At 46.5% G+C, this 26,648-nt stretch overlaps 3 non-coding genes across 3 annotated transcripts; 2 read left to right on the top strand and 1 right to left on the bottom strand.

Moving 5' to 3' along the window:
* The first annotated feature begins 13,133 nt into the window (after positions 1-13,133).
* trnaf-gaa (transfer RNA phenylalanine (anticodon GAA)) lies at positions 13,134-13,206 on the top strand. The gene has a single exon. It is a non-coding gene; the product is annotated as a tRNA-Phe (tRNA).
* Positions 13,207-18,792: 5,586 nt separating this feature from the next.
* LOC148665283 (5S ribosomal RNA) lies at positions 18,793-18,911 on the top strand. Its single transcript, XR_015938025.1, has one exon. It is a non-coding gene; the product is annotated as a 5S ribosomal RNA (ribosomal RNA).
* A 6,008-nt stretch (positions 18,912-24,919) lies between these two features.
* trnap-agg (transfer RNA proline (anticodon AGG)) lies at positions 24,920-24,991 on the bottom strand. Its single transcript has one exon. It is a non-coding gene; the product is annotated as a tRNA-Pro (tRNA).
* Positions 24,992-26,648: the final 1,657 nt, after the last annotated feature.

The raw sequence follows: 26,648 nt of genomic DNA, 5'->3' as shown, positions 1-26,648 counted from the left end.
TTATTTTTTTAAAATTTTAAAACCTGTTTTAAGTATTCTTGCCATTTTTAGCATATTGTAAGTGGATTTTTTCAAATATTTTATTTTTTAAATCATATCAACCCATTGTAAGTTCCCATTGATAATTCCTGAGCTTTATAACTGTGTATTATTTCTTTTTACCTTTTTTAATTTTTTTATTATTTTACAGAGCTTTTTAATATATTGTGAGCATTTTAGTGTAATTTTAAAATAGGACTATCAATGCTCCTGACTTTTAAACCTGTATTTATTCTGATATTATTCTCTCCACCTGCAAATGAGGGAGGTATTTGATTTTAAATTTGTTGATTTGGGGGGAAAATGTACATTCATTTCCTTGTATGTATCACCAGTGGGAAACTTTTTTTGGATGAATTGCATTTTTGGATGAATTGCAATCTTTACTTCAAGGCCTTCAGGCTGATATAGAAATGACGGGAGATTTAAATGACACATTTGATAAATCAGACAGGAACAGCATAACATCTAAAATGGCAGAACCCTCTAAAGTACTGAAAAAATTCCGGCACATTCATAATAAATACAATTTATTTAATTTAAAGCATAAAATTTGCTTTAAAAAGAAAACCACAATTTGTACGATATCATATTTCAATATCGACATTCAGATGAAGAATTTGAGGATTTGAATATCATTGAAAAGTACATCGATTTTGGGACAATGTTTGCATCTGAATAATCCTTCCTCCTGGAAAGAAGGAAAAAAAAGTTTTGAGTCTCAGTCTTCAGGACCCCCCCAAAAAAACATGCACATTTGTTTCTGATGTATTTTGGATAAAGATATAACTCTCATAGAAGATACATTTTATCAGTTGAATGCAGTCGATACTTTCGACTTTTTATATGATGATAGGACCTACTGTACATTTAGGCCTCAGTACTGATAACACTGCTTCTATTGATGGAGTAGAAATAAGTGATGTACTGGCAGTTTTTTTTCTGAGGTAAGAGGTCCTAGAACACCTCCTATAAAAATGTTAAGATTCAGAGCAAGAAATATTTTTCCACCTCACCTAATGCTATTGCATTAACGAGGCTTAAGTTGGTTTCTTATTCGCCAGCTGCTGCTTTGTGTTTTTCGTTCCATCTTAAATGCTACTGCTGTGATGTTATGTCGTCTTTCGCCTGTAGATGGCTCTCTACAGTCATTTTTAAAAATACTTATCCGGATGTATTATTGTACATTTCCTCAGTAAAGGGGAATATGTAAGTAGAGACTGTCCAAATTGCATTTTTGTATGAAACACATTTCAGAAACACAACTCACAATAAAACAAACTGGCATGTTATACCACGAGTAAATAAGACAAAGGCAAAACGTAAATTCACTGGCACTTCCTGCATATTTTCCACGACCTTGCCTTCTGATCATAAAAAGTCTCAAACTCTTGCATTTTACAAGACATTTTAATATAGCAGTTTTAAATGGGACATTTAGAACATGGCATATGAGACTATATGGTTAACTGAGGATGAGCAGAGGGTGATCGAACCTACCTCCTGGTTATAAAAATGTCTAAAAATTCTGACACAGATGTGTGAGAGACAATGGAAAAGACTATCAAAATCCTGAACTTCAGGACATTGTACTGTACCGTTTTTTTTAAATACGACCCTCTGAACATGGCACGAGAGAATACATTGTCAAATGGTAAATGCAATGTTTGCTATATTTCTAGGGCCCTCCCTCCTGATTTTAAAATCATCTCATATTTCTGACATCAAGGTGTGAGACACAATATAACAGACTGTCAAAATCCTGAACTTCAGGACATTTTATGATACCATTTTAAAAATATGACCCTCTGAGCATGGCATGTGAGAAAATGGCATGTGAGAATGCATTGGGAAAAGGTGAATGCAATTTCTGCTGAATTGCTATTGCCCTCCCTCCTGATTACATACTCGTCTCACAATTCTGACACTGAGGTGTGAGACACAATGTAACAGACACTATTAAATTGTGAAGTACAAGAGATTATACTGTTACGTTTTTTTTAATATTGACCCTCTGGCATGTGAGGACTTGTAGTCAACAAAATAGCACACATTCTGCCAATTTGCTTTGTCCCTCCTTCCTCGTTACCAAAACATCTTAGTATACCGACACTAAGGTAAATGTCTCTAAATCCAGAAGTTAAGTTGTCAAAGTATATCAGAGTCAACCAATACTGATCAGGTTCTGCTGCTGCTGAGCCCGCAGCCTTCACCATAAGGTCCAATTCCCCAAGCCTGTACCCTTCAGAAATTGCAGTATAGAATGAAAAAAAACTCTAATAGATATCGGCCACTGTTGGCGATTTTCCTTTAAGAGAGATAGATAATACTTTATTAATCCCGTAGGGAAACTGACAAATGATTCTCCAGAAATTTTACGGAGTGTATCACTTTCACTGAGACCGAGGAGTGTTAAGCTGTACATGAGTCTTTGTGGCTCGGTTGTTAACAAAAAGGGTGGTGGTTTGAGCCTTCCCAGGGACGCTATGAGCCTTTTAATGTACACACCCGTCTCACTTTACCTCCACGGCCGGTCTTGTACCGCAATCAAATACAGAGCCCGCAGGGGGCAGTAGGCTCGCAAATATAGCTCACTGTGTATATAATGAAGAAGCGGAGGTTAGTTTCTCATCTGCATGTTGCAGAGCCTTATGCAACTCGCAACAACAGTTGGGGTTTGATCCCTGCACGGGCTATTAGTTGAAAGACCATTGTAAATGACGTGTAACAGATTTATCCAGCTGGCTTTTATGTTTCATACTAAATTGCTATCTTGAAACCAAAATAATTAGAAATATGGAACACAACTGTTGTTCCCCATGAAGGAAAGCTGTTTTACACTGACGTCACTCCTTTTTATTTAATCCAGATTTTAAAAACAACTCCGCCCTATCAAAGGAAAATGTTACACAAAAGTTGGAAAGCACACTCTGAATCCATCTGTATATTTGATTTCCGCAATCCGTTCAAGGCTGCCTATGTTAATCGTAAGTGTATAGATTAAACATTTAATATATTGTTCAGTTTAAATCAAAATGCTTTACTACTACAAGAGAGAAGTATAGTATGGAGGATGCGACAAATGTGTGATTTCTAGGAAGAAAACTACTTTTCTTTGCGTTCGAAATTAATTCGAAACAATTGACACACAAACCCTTTGTCTTTTTTAAAGAGATTATATCTTTAAACAGACAAATGTATAAAATGTGTTTTTTTTACCTAGAGATTTTGGACAGGGGCGATGTATTACTAGTAGAGGCTGCTGACTAACACTGTACTGTCTGGAGATCAGCTCCATTTGCAATAAAAAAACATGCGTAACAAAGCTGGAGAGCAGCTGAACTTGTGCTCAGTAGTCAGTATGGTGCTGAGGGTTCAATACTGGTGTTGTTGTATTAGCACAAGCTGCACAGGCTCTGAATCAGACCATTTCAATTAGTCTGATCAGTGCAGGACAAGTTTGCCCATGTCACCCAGCTCTGATTCAAGATCGAGTTGCATCTTCAACATTTTGTTTTTGTTTCTGATCATAATTTTCTTTAGTTATGATCGATATTGAATTTTTTCTAAGTAAAACAAAACTAATCAAACATGCAGGCAGATTTTTGAAAAGTATTAGGAGTTGACAGGGCGCTCCTTCGGAATAGTCGTCAGAAAATGTGAGAAAAGGAAAGTTACGTAAACTCTCACACACAGCATTAAAGACTGGAATCTGGACATTAAAAAAACTAGCTGTCTCCCCGTCGGTAATCAAACCCCGGTTTCCCGCGTGACAGGCAGGGACACAAACAACTTTACTAACTAGGAGCGCTTGCTAGCTATTAGGAGGCATTTACTCTTAAATATGTTACTGTTTTGGTTTTCGACTTTAATTTTCCCGATACCAGTTTTTTTACAAAAGTAAAGGCACACGGCACATGTGTGGCACATCACGTCCGAGTTTAGTGACAACTACCTCAGAGATTGTAAGCTGGGTAGTTTCAGATCACTTTTTTTTAAAGGTTCAAGCAAACCCGAATACCTTTGTGTAATCGTTTTTCATAAAGTGTAATTGTATTATAGCATGTGCCCTTGATGGTTTTCTTGATACGTTATATGTGCTCTTGTTTGTATTGTATGTAGTTTTGTTGTTCAAATAAAACGTAAAAGACACAACTTTCCAGATGCGGCTGCTGTAAAAATAAAATGACATCAAGGGTGCTGTACGCAGAGGTCTGAAACCTGCTCCACAGAAGATCTTTATCCAGAGGTGTTAAAGAAGTTGAGATCTCGCCATGAGAGGGGAAGCATCTCAGAAAAAGCAGGTGCAGTCAGTTCCACGGTCATAACGCCACTAAGTCAGGCGACAAGAGCAAAACCCACCCGGCTTCCTCCAGGCAAGTAATGAGACAAAGAGACAGCACGCAGCGGGTCATGTGGCTGAGCGGTCTAAGGCACTGGATTAAGGCTCCAGTCTCTTCAGGGGCGTGGGTTCAAATCCCACCGCTTCCAGGTGCTTCTGTCGAGACCCCCTTTCAGCTGGCTTCAGACGGAAGGGAGAAAACTGCTTTTTGGCAGTCTCTCGAGAAACTAAGCAAAGTGTTTAAAGATACTTTCTCAGCTTGACATCAAGGCACAAAACAAAAACCTTCTTGTGTCCTCTCAACCCAAAAGCGCTTTGCCACTTTTTGCGTTATGCAGGGAACGACGTCTGCCCAGATCACTTTTGTGTCAATGCAAATCGTAGTGTGCCCTCCGTTTTAATGTTGGCTGTGCTGGCGTGCTGCTTCTGTCTGTGAAACTTGAATGTTCTTCACAACAAATCGTCGGCGGGGGTTGAGCTTGTTAAATCTTTGCGCATAGCGCTCCTTTGGAAGTACTTTGTCCAAGTTCAAAAGCGATCGTGGGATTTACTTCATGCGTGCAAAAAGCATGCCTCGCACGACACCTCTACATACCCGACCACCACTGCATCACACAGCTGCCAGCGCACCTCACCGTGCCACACAGCTGCAAGCGCACCTCACCGTGCCAGGCCACCACTGCATCATACAGCTGCCAGGGCACCTCACCGTGTCAGGCCACCACTGCGTCACACATATTTCAGCGCCATATATTTCATGGATATTATGGAATATAATGGATGGATATCTTAGTTATCTTTCTAGTTCACAGGTTTGCATGCATAATTTAATTTTGAAAGCCACTGAGACATCAGGTACTACTGTTGTATTTATGAAAAAGAAACAAAACAAAAAACATACTAACAACTGTGCCATCCTACTCCTTAGTTAATACATTTTATTATTCATCAACAGTTAACATTGTTAGCAAAATATTTTGAATTATATTTAACCCTATTTTTTCTTTAGTTTTGTATTTAACTTATTATATGATAGTCAGACTTAATGTATATTTGAACAATGAAAATATATTTTTACAAGATTTTACATTAAGCACTTAAAATTAATATGGTTAATAATAGTAAACTGTAAAATGCTGTAACAAGATCGGTTAAACTGCAAAGAAAATGCTTTCAGAGAAAATGTTTCAGGTGTGAAGAACATAGATCTCCAATGCAATTTCAACCAAACCTGTTCCCACACACCCTGCCCCCACTACCATTAGAAAATACACAAACATTTTAGCGTTTCATTCTGAGCAGAAGACCTTCACACCTGAAGAGTGCTGGCTGTGATGAATTAAACCGGTTTTACAGGTTTCAATCACAGACCATGTGACATGGGAGTCAGGAAACTAACACACAGCGCCACTGGATTTGATAACGCTATAAAAACGCTATAAAATAATGTGACTTTAACAGAACAAGTTTACAGCACAGTACAAAAATAAATGCTGACCATGACTTTAGAAGCATAAATTGCCTTACACTCAATTTAAACACAAGCTGTCTTTAGCCCTCTAAGCTGGTTCATACAGAAATGTAGAGATCCAGGCTCAGAACACACAGCTTCATTAGCGAATACATATGCAGGACAACTAGAGAAGACGTTTTACAGAGGATGGATTTTTAGAAACATCCCATCAGTGACATCACTGAAGTCAACTCCTAGGTACTGTAACTGTAGTGTGGATAGTTTCACAAGAATCAGACAAAGGTTTAAGCATCACTTGTTCTAGATAAAACTGCAAAAAAAAAAACAACAACCAATAATGTACTTCTTTGCGGCTCTGTTTGCCCAAATCATATATTCACAACGTGAAATCTAGAAAATAATATTACGTAACCAAAATCCGCAATATGGAAACAGAACCTGTGTAATTGTTGATAGATGATGTACTCGTAACATTTTTTCAAGACGAACTACAACATTTAAAAAATGACTTGTATGTACTTGATATCTCTAATCAATCCACAGGTCCCAGCACAAAACGAAACTAAAACACATACCGTTTCGCGCTTCTTATTAGTTGCTCAAAAAGTAATTTGACCGTATGAAATGCATAATATAAACCTAGAAACATATACGTGAGCAGTACTTAAGCACTGTAGTATCGGTGTTAAGACATACCTTTCAAATACTGTAAATCAAGTTAAAAATATCTCAAGACCGATTCTGGTCATAATGAAACCATGTTTCGTGTATGTTTTCTTTTTCATCTTGAAATAACTCATTTCTAAATACCTTTTTCACTGTTAACATCTTGCAGCAACTCTGCAACAAAATATACACTCTGACAGTTCATCCTGCTACCAACATTAAATAAAACAAATCTTAAGATTTCTATATTTATGTCTTTATTTAGTGGTTTCATTAGTGACAAAGGCTAAACTTTCTTGGAAAAATGTATTTTATATGTTGCGGAAAAAACTGACTTGCTTTAACAAAATATGTTTACAAATCCTTTCACCTGGCATTTTCGAAGTTAGAAATTATGGAACGCTCTGTTAAAAGCAAGGGAGTTTTTATGTCCGTTGCAGTTCTTTTGCAACATGAATATAATTATATCGTTATTAATTTCTTGAGATACGCAATTCCATATTATATTTCCTTTTAATCAAATTCTAAAAGTATGCTTGTTGACTCCGGTATCGCGTTAGTTAAAGACTTCGAAGCTTACAATGTTTAGGAAGAAATGGAATACTGGTGTGTATTTTTTTCTTTAAAGTACGGAGACCAGCCATATACTGTCTGTTTATGTTCCAAAATTAATATCGTTTATGGCCTTCACACGCGTTACAGTATGCTCCTATTCTTTTTATGCTCAGAAGAGCCCACACACTCAGCTCTTAACCCCAGTGTGCAGAAAGGGTCAAAACGTGTTTCTCAGCAGAAATAAACATGTTTCTGCAAGTTTGGTCAACCCCATGTAAGTTATGGGGCAGTAACAGCACACTTTTCAAAACGTGTTTTTCAGCCCGAAATAAACGCGTTTTTTCAGACAACTGAATCCCCATGTAATAATATTTCCCTTCAGTGGTAAATTAGATATGAATATTCAATACTTAAATGGGCACAGTTAAGACATTAAATATACATATTCATACTGTATACAGTACAGTTTGCATACGGTAATATGTTTATGTTACGCGATTAAAAAATAAATAAATAAAAATGAAAAGTCCAGCACCAGCTGGATTTGAACACACAACCTGCCAGTTGGTAGTCACGCACCTAGACCAGTGGGCTACAAGACAGCTCGCATGAACACGTAGGCGAAACAGCCCTACAGAGCCCTGTCGCAGTACATGGATATAATCATACCGTTATTAAATTCTTGAGATACGCGATTCCATATTATATTCCCTTTTAATCAAATTCTAAAAGTATGCTTGTTGACTCCGGTATCACGTTAGTTAAAGACTTCGAAGTTTACAATGTTTAGGGAGAAATGGAATACTGGTGTGTATTTTTTTCTTTAAAGTACCAAGACCAGCTATATACTGTATGTTTATGTTCCAAAATTAATATCGTTTATGGCCTTCACACGCGTTACAGTAAGCTCCTATTCTTTTTATGCTCAGCTACTAAGATTTCCCTTCAGTGGTAAAATTCAATATCTACAACGGGCACAGTAAAGACGTTTACAGTAAGTCTTTCTACGACAGACCAACGGACCACGAGTGCCCCTGTCGGTCAACCAATCACGCACCGCGGTATTTTGCGTCATCGCGCGTCACGATGCACGACGCCGTAGCCAATTACCTCCGGTACGTGTCTGTACCGCGCACTTTGAATGGCTGCATCTGTAAGGAGATTGGAAAATATAAGAGCGTCTGAAACGTATAAGTACAGTACAGGTGGACGTAAAAGTAGTTAGATAAACAGTTTTTGTATTTTTATACAATTAGTTGCAATAGTGGAAACAATTTGGATTTTTTCGAATGTCTCAAAACCAGACATGCTGAAACGCTGTAGGTTTAGAATCGAGACTGGGGAGAAAAACGTCTTGTGAGAAGATCTGTTTACCTAACGATTAGATCCTGTAAATCCCTTGTAGCCTCCCTAGGTCTGTCCCAGTCCAGTGGATAAAAATGTATTGTTAATGGAGTGTTGGTTTCTCTGTTAGGGGATACTGGAGCACTACTGTCATGCTTGTTTCACTCCTCTGTTCAACAGTGTGCTATAGAGTAATGTATATGGGGAGACGGCAGGAAGCCACAGGAGTATTGGGGCAGCAGGTTTTACTTGCCGAGTACCAGATTTTAATGGGTGGTTTTATCCCAGATCTATTGGGTTGGAATATTATGCATTACAAAGAATGACTATCCAGAACAGGGTATCACGTGGCTTCAACTGACTGTGATCACTCAGTATGTTGATGGTATTCTGAGTTCTTCCCCTGACGAGGAAACCCACAAGTCTGAGTTGCTTCAGCTTTAGAGTGTCTAATATTAAGCAGTTATAATAAGGCCCTTTTGTGTCGAGCATTGTGGAATTTTAACAGGGCCAGGGTGCAATGTTTTTACGGGGTGAGCACAACTTTTAACAGATCTGCTTAAGGGGGGAGTGCAGTACAAGGACAAGATTGCCTTGGTTCCAGCAGCAAAAGCCGCCTGTAATAATTTGAAACAAGCTCTCTTACAGGTGCTGAGACTGGGGTTTCCTCAGATGGATCAACCATTCCTTTATATGTAAGTGTGGACAAAGGGTTACTGTATATGTATATAATGTATGTATTTGTTGCATGTAGGCCACTATTCTGGATGGCTATGGAGAAATAGGATTCTCTCACAACGGCAGGGACTCCAGTTAAGAATACTGGGCTTGTCTCTGAACTGATTTGTAGTTTTACAGCTGCCGACAGAAGCAGCTTGAGTAAGGTGTAAATAACACAATAAATAAAGAATTCCAGTAACTCAAGGTAACAACCATGCAGATGCAGATGCCAGACGAGCGGCACTGGGAGAGCGGGAGTCTGAGACCCCTGTGAAACCTCTATTGGGGAAAGGGGAGAATTCAGGTTGAGGGCTTTAATAGATGTTTAATAGTGGTTAGAACAAATGTGTAAAAATGTGGGGTTGTATAATGATGGGATGTGGGCTGGCACATACCCAAGTGTATGACAAAGATGATCCCGTGGTACGGACTGCCCTTCCCCTTGGATACTGATCTAGGGGCATACTTCACTGGGAAGGTGTGCCAGGCTGTAATTGCCTCACTAGGGGTAAGTTAGAAGTCACATTGCCCCCATCACCCACAGTCTGAAAGACCAACTAAGGAAATATCAACTGAAAGAACACCGTGGGTAGATGCTCTACCTGCAGTCCTGTGCGGTTTGCGGGCTGGAGCAAACAGAACTGTGAGACTGAGCCCATTTGAGATCATCACGGGCAGCCAAAGAAACTCCCTGGAGGCCAAGTTTGGCTAACGCACTGATGAATTAACTAACTCTCTATTAAAGTATTGTAGGTTTGTTAACTGAAGCAGTGCACAGGGCTCGTGAACAGGTGCCGGACGCTTGGGGACCTCCAGTAGAGGTGAGACACGACCGGATACCTGGCGAGTGGGTGTAGGTGAAGAAGAGATACCCTGCCAGACGTTGCAATCCTGCTGGGAGGGACCATATCAAGTGCCACCAACTACTGACTGTGCCATCTGAGTGACAGGATGAGATCGCTGGATCCGCGTATCGCACTTTCACCGACCCACGGCACCAGAGACTGAGTGAACAGAAAGAAGGATGTTGTTACCGTTTCTGTGTCTGATGTTTCCTAAGACCAACAGTGTGCTTGTTAGGCCTGAGGAGCATTTCTGGGGATATGGTATCAATACATTCCGGGTGTTGGCATATCTATAAGCCAAAAAATTATAATCGGAGTTGGGTCAGTATTGCTGTTCCAAGATCCTGACGATAGATCTCCACATGGCTGAGGTCTGCGTTTGGGTCCTGGAGTAGGACTTTATGTATTTGTAGGATTAGGGTTGTTTTATATGTATAATTGTAACTATCACTTGTACAAAAACATCAATAACATATTGTTGTAACTGTGGAACACACAATGTCATGGTAATGCATGCCTGTACATCTAAAAAGGAAAGATCTGCCCTGACATTGTATGTGTAAAAATAGGCAGTCCTGACGTATGCCATATTTTATAAGGGGGGAATTCGAACCGGGGTTGTTGCGGCCACAACGCAAAGTACTGACCACTATACGATCACAGCGAGTTACCGAGACACACGCGGCAGGGCGGAAAGGGCTGTGCTCTCTTCGTGTGACATAATTCGGAAAAGTCCTGACGTTGCATTTCAACTGAGCCCCAGTATACATCGTCCCTTCGACACTCTGAGTGACAACTCTCTTGCGTGTTTTCTCATATTTATGTAGTTTGCTTGCATGATGCCGGGAACAGCATGGTTGTTCGCTGCCATATAGTCTAGCGGTTAGGGTTCCTGGTTTTCACCCAGGCGGTTCGACTCGGTTTTGCCTCCTGCTTTCCAAAAGATCAGCACCGTGTACGAAAGAGCCGCATTTAAACTACTCGAACGTGCAAAACGTGCGAGAAGAGGGGGCGCTTGTTTCCAACCGAAACTTCTCGCGTGTGAGACGAGCTGATCATCGCTGTGGGAGGGTTACTCTGGTAGACAGGGCTGACCTTCGGCAATAGGATTTATAGTCTCCAAGATGATATTTGCACTTTCTGGAGAGGCGATTTTCTCCACTTCAGTAGCCCGATTTCGTCGATTGCGTGGAGAGGGCTGTAGAATGTGGCGCCGCCTTTCCTGCTCTGTCCATGACAGGCGTGCTGGTCTCTGGAGAGAGAGCACGGTCCATCAGCGCACTCCAATAAAGGCACTGGAAGCAGCTGAATCGCATTGGCGAAGCTCAGCACTGGGCCGCTGGGCACATCTTACCATCGTTTCCATAGTGTAGTGGTTATCACGTTTGCCTCACATGCGAAAGGTCCCCGGTTCGAAACCGGGCGGAAACAGACATCTTTTGTCGCCAGGCACAAAAGGGGATTGGGGATTCGACTAGCGCTGTGATCGAACAGACCCACTGGACCCACCTCTTAGTGTGGCGGGATCTGCACAGTGCATGTCACAGCGCATCCTGCTTTCACTTCAAGGCGCGTCCTGATGCACCCCAGTCTCCCGCGTGACAGGTGGGGACAGGTGACAGGTCCTATACTAACGAGGAAGACATCGCTCTCTCCGACCCCCGGCATCGTGTCCCGACCCACCGTGCTGGAAGCCGACGCGTGCTGTGATTCCTTTACGGAGCAGAAATGACAACCGAGGAGCCGAGAGATCATTTCAGCATTTCGCGTCTGAACGGAAAACACAAATGACCAACTCGGAATGACTTGCCTTTGACGCTTCTCAAAGCGTTCTTTGTGCATCGAACAGACCCACTCACCTCTTAGTGTGGCGGGATCTGCACAGTGCATGTCGCAGCGCTTCCTGCTTTCACTTCAATGTGCTTCCTGATGTCGAGTCGTGTGCCGTGCGGAGGCTCTGAAAGCGAGAGCAATGAAAAGGTGCACGACGCTGTGAAAGAAAACAGAGAAGTGAAAGGCAGTCATTTCTCTAAGGAGGTGAAAGAAAAGCTACTCCCCGTCAGGGAATCGAACCCCGGTCTCCCACGTGACAGGCGGGGATACTTGCCACTATACTAACGAGGAAGACATCGCTCTCTCCAACCCCCGGCATCGTGTCCCGATCCAGCATGCTGGAAGCCGACGCGTGCTGTGATCCCTTTACGGAGCAGAAATGACAACCGAGGAGCCGAGAGATCATTTCAGCATTTCGCGTCTGAACGGAAAACACAAACGACCAACTCGGAATGACTTGCCTTTGACGCTTTTCAAAGCGTTCTTTGTGCACGACGACTGCGCCGCCTAGCAGATACAAATGGGTTGTACAACTTTGAACTAGCAAATGGAAGAGGGCTAAGCCCCCTCTCTTTTAGCCCAGGTTTGATCTGTCTCCCAGAATCACCAGGGCGCACACACACACACACCCGTGCCGTTGAAGTGCTCTGCTTCATTTCTAAGGGCAACTCAACATTCACTCCTACCCCGAGTGCAGAAAAGACAGCATCCACAGCAACAACAGCTCAGGTCTCTGCACAGGAGCTAAGCTGCCCTCATCTCCTCTGCTCTGCGGCTCCTGCGGAGTGGAGTCCTTCCTGGAGCCGTGTTTGCAGGCAGCGGCTCCCCGCGCCCTGTCTGTGCGTCGTGTCCAAGAGCTCCTGGGAGGAAGAGAGAGCCCTCCCACTCGGGGGCTTTTCCACGGTCTGTGTGAGGAGGGGCGGGTGTGTCCAGTAGCTTATCGAGCGGAAGCCTGGGGCGGCGGAGAGCTGTGATCGTGCAGACCTTGAGGTGTCACCTCTTTGTCTGCTTTCCCGCCCCCCCTCCGCCCAAGCTCTGCTCCAAAGTAGCCCGGCAACCCCTCACACCTGCACGTGTCACAACCTAAGGTGCGGTCATGAGACACCCATGGGGTGTCGTTCTGTTCTTGCTAATTGTTTCCTGCCCGTCGCAGGCAGGAGTCCATGCGAGGAAGATGCGCTGGACAGAGCTCAGAGGGCGCAGCTGGGTGGCTTTCCTTCTGAGTGACATTCCTGCAACACTCTCCCGCTACTCTTGGTGCGCTCATGCCACAACACAGGAAGGCTGGAGCAGGTGGCTGTGTGCTCTTTGCACCGCCGAAATAGCTCAGTTGGGAGAGCGTTAGACTGAAGATCTAAAGGTCCCTGGTTCGATCCCGGGTTTCGGCATTTTGTTTCATCGCGCCCTTTGTTCCTCTCTCCAGCACCCCCTTCCTAAAGTGACGCGTCCCTTTCTCAGCCCGAAACGCAAGCGAGACACCAGCAGCAGTCCCCGCAGGCTTCCGTAGTGTAGCGGCTATCACGTTCGCCTAACACGCGAGAGGTCCCCGGTTCGAGACCGGGCGGAAACAGCCTCGTGTTGCACGCTCCTGTACTTCACAGAGGTCTTGAGCAACCGGTCATTTGTTCCCAATGTATTTCCGGTGCCTTCGTGCACTCTTGTACCAAACGCACGTTCCTTCTGTACGCGTAGCCGATCATTTGCAATTGGGCTGTGCCAGCAACCGGCAACCAGGACGAGCTCTGTCGGCTCAAAAGCAGCGCAGGACCTGCAAGAACAACAGAAAGATTAGCATCCAGCGGGGGCCTCTTAGTGAGCCCAAGAGCTCATCAAGAATCGGCTCCAGCAACAGGGCTGGGCGCATTGTTCCATTCTCCGCCCACTGTCGGTGTAAACAAGTCCCTCCTGGTCTCTGCTTGAAATGCACTTTCCTGCGTTTGCTTTGGTGTAACTGGCTTCCCCTGCATGGGCGAATGTGAAGAATATCCTTAGTAAGTCATTGAAGAAAACCGAGAAGAGGTCGGAGTGGCCTCTGTCGTTCATCAACGATCCAGTCAGGCAGTACTCCTCTGTAAAGCGCCGTTCGTTCACATCGATTGGCTTTTTTTTTGCCTTCATTCGTGCAAGTAGTAAAAGCAGACACCCCTTTAGGGAGCCTGTCAGCACCCGGCGTTTTCACCTTCTGTAAGCTCTCCATAGCCTCTCAGCTCTTCTACTGTCAAATCCCCCTCAAGTACTTCCCTATCTTCTTCACTCAAAACGTTTTCTAGCTTTGAGGTAAAAAAATGAATTTCTTCATCCTTTACCTCTGTAGAGCTGTACAGTCTTGAGTAGAAGTGTCACGCCCTCTGCAGCCAGAGGACGGTCCTTCTCTGTCCTGTCCCTAGTTTCTGGTCTGCTGTCCTTCCTGTCCCTCTCTTTCCCTTGGCTAAATATTTCAGGGTCTTGCACTCTGTCCTCGGTCAGCACTAACGTTCGGATGTCCTGAGACACGCCTAGCACCAGGGCGCCCCACGTCCGCTCCCTGAGGGCACAGGTTTCTATACGGCATTCCTGAACTCTTTGCACTAATGAGCCCGGGCCTTTTTCCCGTATCGCCGCTAAGCATATGGGTCTTTTTCCGCCCTCCTGCTCCCCACGGTTAGTCCCCTTGGACGTCCGTGACAAGAAGGCCTCGATGCAGGAGAGGATAGCACTCGGCTCTGTTCTCTCTCTTCCCTCCTCATCAACTACACTTTCCATGACAGACTTGGAGCCTACCACTTTCCTGAAAAAGAAGCAAGTACACTTCTCATTTTCTTCCAAGAACTGCACTCTGCTTCTTAACAGCACTCCTCGACTACTTTCTTCCGCTATGCTCCGGACATCCTTTTTTAAAAGGGTGATATCCTCGAGCACATCCAAGCCACTGTCTCGTGTAGAGACGCTGCAGCTGCCTCTGTTTCCTGGCTAGCACTCTTCTCCGTCTGGCAGCAGCCTTCCTTCCCTCATCCATGAAAAAGGCCTTTGTCCTCACCTTCACCTCCTCCCACCACTCTCCTACTGACTCGTACAGACACTGCAAGGACAGCCACTGTGATAGTTTCTCCTTGTAGCGGGATACTACCCCCTCATTCTCTAGCAGCTTTGTGTTGAGTTTCCAGAGGCCTGGGCCAAAGACAGTCCCGCCCTGGAGTTCCACTCTACACCCTAAAGCCTGATGATCTGAGAAGAGGACAGGCTGAAGAGTGACCCCAACAACTTTCACTCTCTCTGAGACAAAGCAATAGTCAATTCTGGAGCTGCTATTCCTCCCTGACCATGTATATCCTGCTATTGTGGGATATATACATCTATATGTGTCTGAGAGTTTAAAGTCTTGAACTAAGTTTTGCAGGGCTAGTGAGCTGGAATCCAATTTTATCGGAGAGCTAGACTGCCTATCTGTGTGCTCTAAGATACAATTAAAATCCCCTCCCACTATCACGTCTGTGCTACATAACAATAGGGGAGAGAGTGCTTTGAGTAGCTCCACCCTTCCTCCAACGTCAGTAGGACAATACACATTGATTAGACGCAGGTTAACGGTCCCCCATTCCACATCCACACACAGCAACCTGCCATCTATGACCCTCTGAATACTTTTCAATTTGAATGCCCATCCTTTGAAAAGAATGGCCACGCCAGAGGTTCTGTTGTTATTGTCCCCTGACCAATCAGAAGGCCCTTTATCCCACCTATCTTCAAAGCTTTTATACCTCTCTTGATTTACTTCTTTTTCTTCTTACCAATTTCCTGCCAGCCATCCTCTGAATGAGCCTTCATCAGGGTGGCAGCAGTAATAGCGTTCACGGAGTCCATTTCAGGGAAGGGGGTAGAGGGAGGGGTGCAGGGGTTCCAGCTGTCCCCATCACCATGCTCTCCTTCCTCCTCGCTCGGGGAGAAAACAGAGTCATTTTTCCTTTTCCTCAAGTCCAGCTCCTGGGAGCACTGAGGGGAAAGGGGTGCAGCCGATGCACCAGTCTCCTCTTCCCCCTCACCCACCAGCTGCTGCAGATCCTCCGTGATGGACTGGATGGAGGAGAGGAGGGCATCTGTAGGACTTGCAGAGTCTGAGAAAAGCAGCTCTGCTGAATCCTGGGTATCCTCGCTGGACCCGCTTCACCGGGGGGCCCCACACTGGCCCTCGTTCTGAGGAGCAGGAGTGGGGGAGGGGTCCTCGCTGTTCTCGGGGGTTTTCAAACCCTCGTGCTTGTCTGGTGCAGTCTGCAGTTGTGGGGGCGTAGTGGATTTCTCTTCCACCGGCCCCGGAGCCACAGCAGGACTGATCCTGGCTGGAGGCTGAGAGTCTTTGTCCAACAAGGGTTCTTTGTTTGACTTGTTGTTTGCTTTGGATTTTCAGGCCGGTTTGGCTGAAACAAGCACTGCCTCATCCTTTCTCATTTTGAGTTTATTGGCGTAGGCGTGAGGGCAGTTCTTAAAAACGTGTCCTTCCGAGCCACATAAATTGCAATTTGGCAGCATTGAACAGTCAGAGGATAAATGTCCCTGTTTGCCACAGGTCTTGCAGCATTTCACAGTGCAGGACAATGCCAGGTGTCCCACAGCACCACAGCGCTGACACACCTTTGGTTGTCCCACATAAAAAACATAGCCATTGCAGGTGCCCAGCCGGATTGTAGAGGGCAGGTGCCTTAAGCCTCCATTTACATTGTCCGGTAGCAAACGAACCTCGAATTTCCTTGCCTCCTGTTTTTATACTGTCAACATCTCTAACCTCAGTTCCATGGTGGACGGTGCAGTACTGGTTAAGCCAGGTTTGAATGTCCTCCGTCTTTGCCAGATTCGAGAACATAACAACATGCACTGTTTTCCTCTCTCTCTGTGTCAGAGGCTGCAAGTTGATCTTCTCAAGGGCAGGAACTTTCCCTCTTTTTGCCTCAAACACATCGTTCAAACAGAGAATAGGTAGCAAAAACAACCTCAAATGCTTTCTGACCTGGGAGAGCGAAGATGAAATCCAAGTGCCGAGGTTCAAAGCCAAGTTCCTTCTGCAACACTTTTCTACTGAACTGCATGCGATCCATGAAGAGGTCATCCAAAACCTCAAAACGCACAGCATTCTTGCGGGATCCAAAAGTTGCCATTTCGTAAACTGCAAAACAAACACTGCTTCCACAAAACAAGCAAACAATCCAACTACTCCACCTACAGGATGATCAAGGTATCTCCACTGCCAGGTAAGTATAAGTTATATAAGGCCCTGCAAGCGGCCCGGACCCACAGCACAAAGTGCGCAGCCTAGCCCAGCTCCTCGCCCCGCACGCCACTGCCTCCTGCTGGGCCCACTCTTTCGCACACTCACACGCCACACTAACACTCAAAAGGGTGGGCAAAACGAGAAAACGAGCACGCCGTTTCCTACACATCTGCAGTCGCCAATGCGCATTCGCTGCATGTCCCGGGATGCAATTCGGCCTCATTTGCATAACACCAGACCCACAAATCGCTACGCAGGCTCGCATCGTGCGCCTGCCACGCACCGAACAAACACTGGAGCCTTTTCAGCAATTTCCAAAAAATGGGCCTGCTCGCCTGCCCACAAGGCTCCGTCTCTTACCCGCTCTCCAGAGCCTGCTGCCTTCTGTGCTGTTCTCTCGGCACCACTGCAGCGCACACAACACGCTCCGCCGCAGGGAAGGCTCGCTCCGTGTGCACACGTCCTTTCAATGCCAGTTCAACAAGTGCTCCGCATTAGCGGCGTCAGGGCTCCGGCGTGTCACACCTCACCTCACCTCGCACAGCCCCCTCTTCGAATGTCTGGCGCTGGGCATGCCCCACTCTCCTCCACCTTATCTTATCGCGTGTGACCACCGACAATGGCCACAATGTCGGGGAATGGCACCTGTAAAGTGTTAATTGGGGCACAGGAACAGCCCGTCTCGTCCTGGGGGCCGGCTTCAAAGACAATAAAGCAAACACAGCGTGGCGGGGGAAGAAGACGACACGACACATGCAGGTACATTCAGCTCCGGCGGGAACGAGTCATTTGTCGGTCTTTTCAAGTGCTGGGAGCCGAGTAATCCTTCGCTTGTATCGTTTCTCCCCTGTGACTAGATCTCACCCTGCGACTCTCGACTGGGCTCACCCACGGCAGCCCAGCAGGTGTGAGCCTAGCCGGCACCCGGATGGGAGATTCCCCCCGGAAAAGCTCAGGTTGCTGCTGCTCCTGCAAGAGGTGTGACTGGGACCAGTAGGGAGCGCTCACCCTGCGGTTTGTGTGGCTTTCTTATGCCCCAGCATCCTGATGGCGACCCTCCTTGGCCATTAAGAAATCCCAGGGCGTCTCTCAAAAAGAGCCGCCGGGGGTGTCACTCTGGTGTTAGTGTTCCCCTTTACCAATCAGTCGGGGTCTCCTCCTAATCCCCGTCTCATATGTAACAATCAATGACGAGGCCCCCCTGTCCCGCGATATTGTATTTGTCCCCTGGCCGCTGGCTGGCGCCGTGAGATTTAGTACTCGCGCAAGAGAGCGCGAACGCGGTCCCCTGCCCCCCACAAAGTGTGCGCTCCAGGTTCCCTCTCGGGGCTCTGCAACACAGCGGAAAGGCAGCGAGAAGGAGCCTCTTGCTCTGACGCCGCAAGGCCACAAGAGGGCGGAGGCGCAGAGCGCCCGGCCGACATGTTGGACTGGTGTGCTTTATGTGCTGAAATAAACACGCGACAGCCCAGAAATGTTTTGAGTGCTGTGCACTGGAGGTTTTTGTCTTGTGAAGACTTGCCTTGTGCTCCTCCAAGCAGTTTGTTTGTTCTCCTCCAGTGCGGGACAAGCCAACACAAGGGAGCACATTCGCCAACATCCAGGTATGCAATGTGATTTGGAAAGCAGCTCCTTTCCAAAGAGTTGCACACGAACGATCCTTCAGTCCCGCTCGGGGGGCACGGAGCCCCAGCCACACACAGCTTCAAGTAGCGAGTCAGGCACCATAGCTTTCGCTTGTGGCCACACCACCCTGAATGTGCCCGATCTCGTCTGATCTCTGAAACTAAACAGGGATGGGCCTGGTTAGTACTTGGATGGGAGACCGCCTGGGAATACCAGGTGCTGTAAGCTTTTAAGCGCAGGAGGCGCCCTATCCCCGCTCGCTCGCTCATTCCCCTGTTCACACGTGCAGTGCGGCTTGTCCGTCTGTTTATTTGTCAGCTTTGGCGAGACACGGGTGCTTGTGTATTAGCGTGAGCGTTTTTTATTCTGATCATGAACAGTTTTACAAGTCCGCAAAGGATCGAGGAAAGGTTTATCGCCAGCTGAAAAGAGACACAGCGCTTCGGCTGTGGAGACTTGTTCGGCTGGCGTTCGGGGAGTCGCGTTTTTCAGAATTGTATTGAGATCGTTTTCCACAGAGCTCAGATGTCAAAGCAAAGCAGCAGCTCTCCACAGCGATCCTCTATAGCGCCCTTTCAGCTCCGTCCTCATTGGAAGGAAGCAAGAGTGAAAGGCTGAAGTGAAATAGAGCGGGGACGGAGGCAGTGAAGAGAGAGAACGTGGGAAGAAGAGAAAAACGCAAGGGAAAAAAACCAGCGTCGTAAAAGAGGTGACGGAGCTGTCCTCTCTATAAGAAGGAGAAGAAGAAGAGGATTTGTTTGTCTTTAGTAAGACTTTGTTTTTTGTGAATTTTTGTGTTTTTTTTGGTGTTTTTTGTTTTTGATTTTTGAAGCCCTCCCCTTCAGCCTAGCTCTGTTTGGGGAGGGGAGAGACTTTTGGTTTTTTTTTTGTTGCTTTTTTGTTGCTTTCTGAGTCCTGTTTGTGTTTTAATGGAAGGAAAAAACATGGAGGCAGAGAATGTTATTGTAGTGGAGGAGGAGAGTGGTGTAGGAAAGAGAAGGATGAGGAATTCGGACCGACCCCCCCGGCGGCTTTTTGCAAGGGCGCATACTGTTGTGGTGGATGTGAGCGGCGTGGAGAAACCGTCTGCGGGTGCTATTATCGCAGCTGTGCACGGCGTCTGTGGGGAGGGCTCTCTTTTTGCCTGCCACCCCCGGACGCCAAAAGAGTTTGAACTGACTCTGGACTCAAAGGAACATGCAGACGCGGTGGCTGTGGGGCTGGATGTGCAGGGCACACCCTGCTACTGCCGCTGGCTGGAGCGGAAGGAGGTAGTGGTGTCCTTCCTCCATTTCCCGGCATATATCTCAAACGAGACTATCAAGGAGAAGCTGAGTAGCTGGGGGGTGAGAGTGATTTCGGACATCAGGATGCGCCACTACCCTGGGACCACCATTGCTGATGGCATGAGGTTTGTTCGGATTCGCTTTCCCGAGCATGTACAGATGCAGCCATTCAAAATGGGTGAGGTATTTCGCGGCATACCCCGGTGGGCGTGTCGCGGTATCACGCGGTATCACGCAGTTCACGTGTGTCACGTGACTAACTATCCGGCGTCGCCTTGTAAAACCGCCAGGGGGAGCTTAACCTCTCATGTACAGCATTTGAGCCTTTAATTTTGAACTGTGTATTACAGCATGTTAATCATCAGTCATTAAAATGTTGGTATATTTTATGAAAGCAAGATTGCTCAGTTGGACAAAAGTACACAACCTACCTTTATCAGAAATATATATGCATCAAAGCCTTTACTGAAGATATTACTAATAGTATTAATAATGGATGACCTTGGACAAGCTGTATACTCAAAGTATAATTTCTTTAGCACATTTGTACAAGCACTTGGAATCTGTCCAAGCCATACTTTGTCAGGCATTTTGTTTTACTTCAACGGGCATAAAAACTTCCTTGCTTTTAACAGGGCGTTTCATAATTTCTAACTACGAAAATGATTTAAAATGCGACACCTATCATGAAAAGAAAAAAATACACACCAGTATTCCATTTCTCCCTAAACATTGTAAGCTTCGAAGTCTTTAACTAACGTGATACCGGAGTCAACAAGCATACTTTTAGAATTTGATTAAAAGGGAATATAATATGGAATCGCGTATCTCAAGAAATTAATAACGATATAATTATATTCATGTTGCAAAAGAACTGCAACGGACATAAAAACTCCCTTGCATGGTTTCATTACGACCAGAATCGGTCTTGAGATATTTTTAACTTGATTTACAGTTTTTGAGAGGTATGTCTTAACACCGATACTACAGTGCTTAAGTACTGCTCACGTTTATGTTTCTAGGTTTATATTATGCATTTCATACGGTCAAATTACTTTTGAGCAACTAATAAGAAGCGCGAAACGGTATGCGTTTTACTTTCGTTTTGTGCTGGAACCCGTGGATTGATTAGAGATATCAAGTACATACAAGTCATTTTTTAAATGTTGTAGTTCGTCTTGAAAAAATGTTACGAGTACATCATCTATCAACAATCACACAGGTTCTGTTTCCATATTGCGGATTTTGGTTAGGTATTATCAAATCCGATGGCGCTGTTAGTTTACTGAGTCCCATGTCACATGGTCTGTGATTGAAACCTGTAAAACTGGTTTAATTCATCACAGCCAGCACTCTTCAGGTGTGAGGGTCAAGGGGACAAGGGGATCGTGAGCTGTGTCTAGGTGAATGGTTCCCTCACGAGCTTCTTTCCAGTGACCTTGCCTGGGGGCACCGCCACCTCGTTGATCTACCAATATGCTGACGACACCAGACTGACGTTGGCGGAGATCTCGGCCATTTTAGAGGTGGTGCAGGCCTACTGCGCTGCCTCGGGCGCCAAGGTAAACTTGGAGAAGTCTGAGGTCATGCCGTAGGGGAGGGCAGACCTTGCCCGGCTCTTCGGCTACCCTTTCAGGGTTGAGACGGGTCACCTGAAGGTCCTTGGCGTCTACATTAACGCTGATGAGCAGGCCACTGGGCTTCTCCTGTGGAAGGAGAAGCTCATTAAGATGAGGGCCAATTAAATCGGTGGAGACACAGGTCCCTGACCCTAAAGGGAAGGGTCCTGCTCGTTAACACACTGTGCCTGTCCCTCTTGTGGTACCCATTGTCTGTGATGCCTCTTCCTGAACGGGTAGAGAATGAGATTAGGCAACTGGTGGTTGGATTCGTGTGGGAGGGGAAGCCTCCGCGGGTCACTCATGACATCCTTATTGGGGAAATCTCCAGGGGTGGGCTGAAGCTGTGTGATGTAGGCCTGAAGCTGAAAAGCTTTAGGCTGAAAGTAGTGAAGAAGTTCCTTGACCTGGATAATGTCAGCATTTGGAAGATTGGTATGGCAAGCTACCTCGAGACTTGCGGGGGCTTGGGGCAGGAGACCCTCCTGGTGAGGCTCACTCCGGGGTTGATAAAACATCTGCCCTCCTTTTACAGGGAGGTCCTGCTGGCGAGGGGGTAGTTCATGTCCCAGCATGTCTCCTACACGCCGGAGACCCGGGCCCAGCTTCTGGAACAGGCTCTGTTCCTCAACCCCCTGCTGGTGTCTCGATGGAACAGGCAGCTCTACGGGGCTGGCATATCCAAGGTCAAGGATCTTCTTTATGAAGTAAAGGACGGATTTCTGCCCACCCAGGCTATTGTCGACGCTGTGCGAGAGGTCGACGACGAGCTGCCTGTCAGTAAGATCCGTCAGGATTACGAGCAGCTCAAACTCGGTCTCCCGGACAGTTGGCTGGAGAAGCTCCATCTACAAGACGGGGCAGCAGGCCCGGGCTGGCCGGAGCTGAGGGTGAAGTGGGGGGACCGTGGGGTGGACCTCCTGGGGTGCACCACCAGCATGTTCTACAGGCTGATGATGGCGAAACGCTTCAGAGTGCCGGTCTCAGAGGTGTTCTGGGGTAAGATCTTCCCCCAGCTCGAGCCAGGGCGTACTTGATGGTTCTGCTGGATTGTCTGTTTCGCTCTGTTCGAGGAGCTGTTCTTGACGGGGTGCCCTAGAAAGAGCTGTTCCTCTTTGGGTACCGCGGGTCTGAGGGGGGGGGGGGTTAATGCCATTTTAGTGAACCTCCTCCTCAGCCTAACGAGGACAGCTGTCTGGGAGAGGAGGAACCTCATGATGTACAATGGCCTGAAGCCAGACCTTGTCAGGCTGTACATTGCCAGGGTGAAGGGCTGCTTCTCTTTCAGCCTGGACTACTGCAGGGCTGAAAGGCAGATGGCCGACTTTCGCAGGATCTTCTTAAACAATAACATCTTTGTGGACCTGCGGGAGGAAGGCTTGTACTTCCGGCTCTGAGATGGGGGTGTCTTTGAACAAAAGACACACACGGCTCCACCCTTTTCCACCCCTGAATAGAATTGGACAGTTGAATAGCATTTAATTCACATCGAATAGCATTGGTCCCTGACTAGCATTGGTGAAGCTCAGCAGTGGGCCACTGGGCACAATTTCCCACCGTTTCCATAGTGTAGTGGTTATCACGTTAGCCTCACACGTGCAATGTCCCCAGTTCAAAACAGAGCAGCTTTTTTTGTTGCCACGCACACTGTTTGGGGATTCGCCTATGCGCTGTGATCGAACAGACCCACTCACCTCTTAGTGTGGCGGGATCTGCACAGTGCATGTCGCAGCGCTTTCTGCTTTCACTTCAATGTGCCTCCTGATGTCGAGTCGTGTGCTGTGCAGAGGCTCTGAAAGCGAGAGCAATGAAAAGGTGCACAGTGCTGTGAAAGAAAACACAGAGAAGTGAAAGGCAGTCCTTTCTCTAAGACGGGGGTAAAGTTAGCTTGAAGTTCGAAAACGATTTTGGCACGCCTGTAGTGCTTTCGGGAAATCTCTTAGAGTTACAAAAACACTTGCTTTGTGTATAAAATGCATTGTGAATGCTTTCTCAGCCTTCACTTTGTCATTTTTATGACTTTTTTTTACCACGCTCAAATATTGTTTTGTCCATATCTTCACAATGGAAGCACAGAACGTCTTCAAACCAAATGCATTTAAAAGACCACAACTTCTGGAAATTTCCACATTCTCTACATCAAACTTTCAGTGAGCTAATTTAGTTTTTCATTGATGCATAATTATGCACTAACTGGAACCCGGGGGACCGCTGTGTGCACATGTTCACAATGCGAGAAATACTGTTCAATACGGCTTCATGCGAAAAACCCGTATATTACCTTAGGAAGCAGAACAGTGCAGTCTCCAATTACCCAGACTGTAAGATGACAAGATGAGTTGATGAAAAGAGCACAAAAGTTCAGCTCGTACAATAGGCAACGAAGGTCCCAGCGTCGTCATCGCACTTGAAAGGACTGCCTTGCAGACCAAGGGCAGTGGGCAGTGCCCGGTAAGAGGGGCAGAGGCGGTAAGACATGATGCCGAGAAGCATGAACCAAGGGGGATGAGCTCAAATGGTAGAGCGCTCGCTTAGCATGCGAGAGGTAGCGGGATTGATGCCCGCATCCTCCAGGTCTGAGTTTAGAGCTCCAGGAGCCTGGTGCTCTCATTTAGCCTCTGTGACTTCTGACAGGTGCTCCTCCGTTGCGGAGAGAATGTCCTTCAATTGTCAAGCGTTGAAGGGCCACACCTCCTTCCCAACCTCAGTCTGCACTGAGTGCGTCTCCGGCATTTTCTCGTCCAATTTGTCAGCTTAGCAAGTGAAAAGTATATCCGAGTGAAAACAGTGCTGATAATACTCTCAGGAATTGTTAGAAGACGTGCTTTTGATCATCGATTGCTTAACAATCACATTCGTTCGACTTTAGCAATCAAGCTCGTAGTTTTCCTTCAAATCTTGAAAGCTCTCAGTGAGAACATCATAGGCTGCAGGACGCCCCGTAACTTGATTACTTCAACAGAAAGAAGAGCAGACAGCTCCACAAATATGCGAGGCGCAGAGAGCGCAAGGCGAGCCGCACACGTTTCGGTGGCTGAGAGAGGGCAGTTTTTGCTTCTGCATTTCCCAAGTAAGGACGCATGACAACAAGCGATCGCGGTGCTCATCTACGACATAGTGGTGATGAGTTTTCAGTACGTGTTCTTCTGAACGAGCAATGAGGTTGCCGCCTCGGACAGCTGACTGCACGCTCTCATTGTGCCACGTGATGAGAATTCACCAGGCTCGTTCAGTCATTAGTCACATTCCATCGTTTGCCATAAGCAGACGCTGCGAAGTGATGTGGATATCAGTTCCCAGTCTTGTGGAAGAGGAGGAAAAGAGCACACAAGGGCTCGTCCGGGAGTTGAACCCGGGACCTCTCGCACCCTAAGCGAGAATCATACCACTAGACCAACGAGCCACAGCAGCACTTTCCATTTCAATCTGTCAGCGAGCTTGAGGATGGGGGAGAGGCGTCATTCGCTCGTCCAGTCAGACCTTCATCAATAAGTCAAGAAAGCCGCAATTACACGACTGCCTTGTAGACGAAGGGAAGTGAACTGTGCCCGGTAAGAGGGGAACAAGCGGCACTAGGTGACGCCGAGGCATAAGCCCCAGCGAGGGGGGTTGGTTTGTATGGTACAGCGCTTGCTTTGCATGTGGGAAGTAGCAGGATCAATTCCCGCATCCTCCAGGTGTGTGCTTAGAGCTTGATGTGCCAAAAGGTGTCCTTTAGCCTGTGGTCACGCCTTGCATGGAGAGCATCGTGCAGCTGTCAAGCGTTTCGCAGCCACACCCCCTTTTCATCTTCTCTCTGGCTTAAGCGTCTCCACCACTCTCTCTTGACATTTCATGTCAGCTTGTCAGAAGTCCGAGTGACATTTTTAATGGCTGAGTGAGGGCACGATGCTGAAGCAGAGAGGCCACTTCAGCCAGAGAGACTTGTGCTAGGTGAGATCTGAAAGACGGACTCACAACAGAAACAGACCAAAAATGTATGGGTGAGATCAAAAGGCAAATGCAACATTCAGCAGAGGGCGTCTAAAGATTAGGGAACGGGCGACTGAAATCCATGTGAGGCAAACTTTCCGGTGTGTGTCCTGCACCTGGGATTGTTGGCGTAATTGGTAATGCGTCAGTCTCGTCATCTGAAGGGCCTGAGTTTGATCCTGACACGGGGCAGGGCTGCTTCCTCTCTTGCTCTTTTCAAACACTTGCGGCAACTGTTCGCTCATAACCACGTCTGGAATGCGTGACCTTTACATGGGCGAGAAGCAACGCCGCATCCCTTTTCTAAAGAACATTCACATTCAGAAATAAGTCAAGAAATTTGCCATTACTTTCGCTCGCACTGCTGTCAGCCTGCCCATGTTGACCAAAGAAAGATTCACTCGGCGTCAACATGACAGAACAGCGATCACTTGAAAACAATGTTCCACACTCCGTAAGCAAGAACTTCAGTGTTTGCAGTCACCCGATATGCCGATAGTCAAAGGAGCGCAAAACACGAAGCGTCAAAAGACAAGATGAGTTGATGGAAAGAGCGTTGAATTGATGAGCACAAAAGTTCAGCTCGTACAATAGGCAACGAAGATCCCAGCGTCGTCATCGCACTTGAAAGGACTGCCTTGCAGACCAAGGGCAGTGGGCGGTGCCCGGTAAGAGGGGCAGAGGCGGTAAGACATGATGCCGAGAAGCATGAAGCGAGGAGGATGAGCTCAAATGGTAGAGCGCTCGCTTAGCATGCCAGAGGTAGCGGGATTGATGCCCGCATCCTCCAGGTCTGAGTTTAGAGCTCCAGGAGCCTGGTGCTCTCATTTAGCCTCTGTGACTTCTGACAGGTGCTCCTCCGTTGCGGAGAGAATGTCCTTCAATTGTCAAGCGTTGAAGGGCCACACCTCCTTCCCAACCTCAGTCTGCACTGAGTGCGTCTCCGGCATTTTCTCGTCCAATTTGTCAGCTTAGCAAGTGAAAAGTATATCCGAGTGAAAACAGTGCTGATAATACTCTCAGGAATTGTTAGAAGACGTGCTTTTGATCATCGATTGCTTAACAATCACATTCGTTCGACTTGAGCA

The sequence above is a fragment of the Lepisosteus platostomus genome, chromosome 5 (genome assembly GCF_059453375.1).
Source record: "Lepisosteus platostomus isolate fLepPlt1 chromosome 5, fLepPlt1.hap1, whole genome shotgun sequence".
NCBI lineage: Eukaryota > Metazoa > Chordata > Actinopteri > Semionotiformes > Lepisosteidae > Lepisosteus > Lepisosteus platostomus.
Note: the sequence above shows the minus strand (reverse complement) of the source record. Positions and strands in the feature narration are given on the sequence as shown.